Here is a 1908-nt window from a genome sequence, read left to right as displayed (position 1 = left end):
AAAGACCATTTGAAGTCTACCATGCTGTTAATATCGTCCTTCTGAGATTGGACCTATTTATATTGAATGTTTACTTTCAATAATCTAATAGTTGTTTAAATGTTTTCTGTGCTTAAGGGAACAAATGATAATTGTGCCTTTATTTATATCCTTTGCACTTACCACAGTGCCTGGCATTTACTAAGCAATCCTAAGTCTTATTATTAGTGATGCTGATGAGAGAAAAGAAACAAACCCAATACTGCTGACATTCATTCCAATGTACTTAATACAAGTTATTCATGTAGTCTTTGGAGAAGTGACATTATAAATTTCATCTAAGCCTTTCATTTTACAAAGTATTATAATAAGGTCAATAATGGTGGTATAATTTACCCCAGATAAAACTGTTATCTAATATAAGTATATGGAAAAGGGCATGAGTCTTCCTGCTGATCTTTCTCATATTGAAGGGTAAAAGAGAAAGAAATTTCCTTTGAAGTTTGGTTATAGGATGCTAAATTTTCGTGTGGTGATTTATAAAATTCCTAATTGTTGAATTATACATTCTTTTCAGGACTGCAATACTGAAATTCATAAAGTTGGTGGGAAGAATTTAGATTCATGGGTTGACTAATTCATCCATAAAATCCTTAGCAGTCCTTTGTGGCTTTCCAGGTATACAATGAAACTTTGGGATACTACTCTCACTGCCAATCAGCAATAAGGGAGAGAGGGCAGGGTAACATCCACCAAAAAAGCATGCAAAGGTTTCCAAATCTACATCTATTTCAAAATTAAATGTTACAAATAAGGTGATACAATTGTGGAGCCTGTAGAATAAATCAAAACAGGTCACAAGCAAGAGTATGGTCTGTGTGACCTTGACTTCAGGGAAGGATCTAAGGGAACGACCACTGCTATAAATGTGCTGTACTTGCTTGCTATGCCTATACAGGAGAAACACCATGGGGGTACTGGACAAGCCCATAAAGAAGTGAAAGATAGGTCATGAAAAGTCATCCCAAACATAAATGCAGAAATAAGTTCACGATCATTTTTTATTGACCTTACTATGAAAATATGTGAAACCTAATGATACCTAATATTTGTTTCATTTCTTGTTGCTTCAGTGGCTTCAATGACCCTGATGTAGATCAATGCATTGGTGACCCAGAAAAAGAGGAAATAATGTAAAATATATTTGGGGGCTCTGATTTTGATGCTAGCTAGTTGTTGGGACTGATGATGAGGGCCTGGAACATACTCAGTAGGCTTGTTGTGCCGATAGAAAGTCCCCGGGCGACACTGTAAATGTACATGAGTGCCTTTACACCCTAAATCATCTAAAATATGTCACATTCCAAAACAAAACATAATTTCAGGGATGCCTCTGGTAAAAAGTGTTCCCATATTGGCCACAGCCAAATGAGCAAGAATCAAAACCATTGGCTTCTTCTGTTGAGGCTTTCTGAAGGAGATACCAACATAGAACATGAACAGCAGTGAATTCCTTACAAAACCAATGGCACATTGAAAGGAGAATGCCACACCTCAGATCAGCTCACTGGATACCATTTGTCTTCAGGGATTCCGTACATATGATGACACAATTGATGCAAGAGCCTAAAAAAAGGAAGCAGTAGATGATCTGAGCCCTGAAGTAATGCAGTTACATGATGTCATCAAACATTGCACTAATGTCCCATTAATTCAAAGAGGTGAAATGTTGAGAATCAATGTAGTCCTTTATTAAAAATTCATAGAATCACATATCTAGAACTGAACATTACCACAGTGACCACATATTCCTATCCTATCACTTTGTAGATGAGGAATCTGAGGTATGGGGTAGCGAAGTGAATTGACAACTGTCACCAGAAAAGAAGAGTAGTAAAATGATTTTTATAATACACTATCCTACTTCTC

General features: G+C 36.4%; 1 pseudogene; it reads right to left on the bottom strand.

Moving 5' to 3' along the window:
* Positions 1 to 690: 690 nt before the first annotated feature.
* On the bottom strand, positions 691 to 1557 carry LOC114047970 (annotated as a pseudogene).
* Positions 1558 to 1908: the final 351 nt, after the last annotated feature.

The sequence above is a fragment of the Vombatus ursinus genome, unplaced genomic scaffold, assembly GCF_900497805.2.
Source record: "Vombatus ursinus unplaced genomic scaffold, bare-nosed wombat genome assembly UNPS02001641.1, whole genome shotgun sequence".
NCBI lineage: Eukaryota > Metazoa > Chordata > Mammalia > Diprotodontia > Vombatidae > Vombatus > Vombatus ursinus.
Note: the sequence above shows the minus strand (reverse complement) of the source record. Positions and strands in the feature narration are given on the sequence as shown.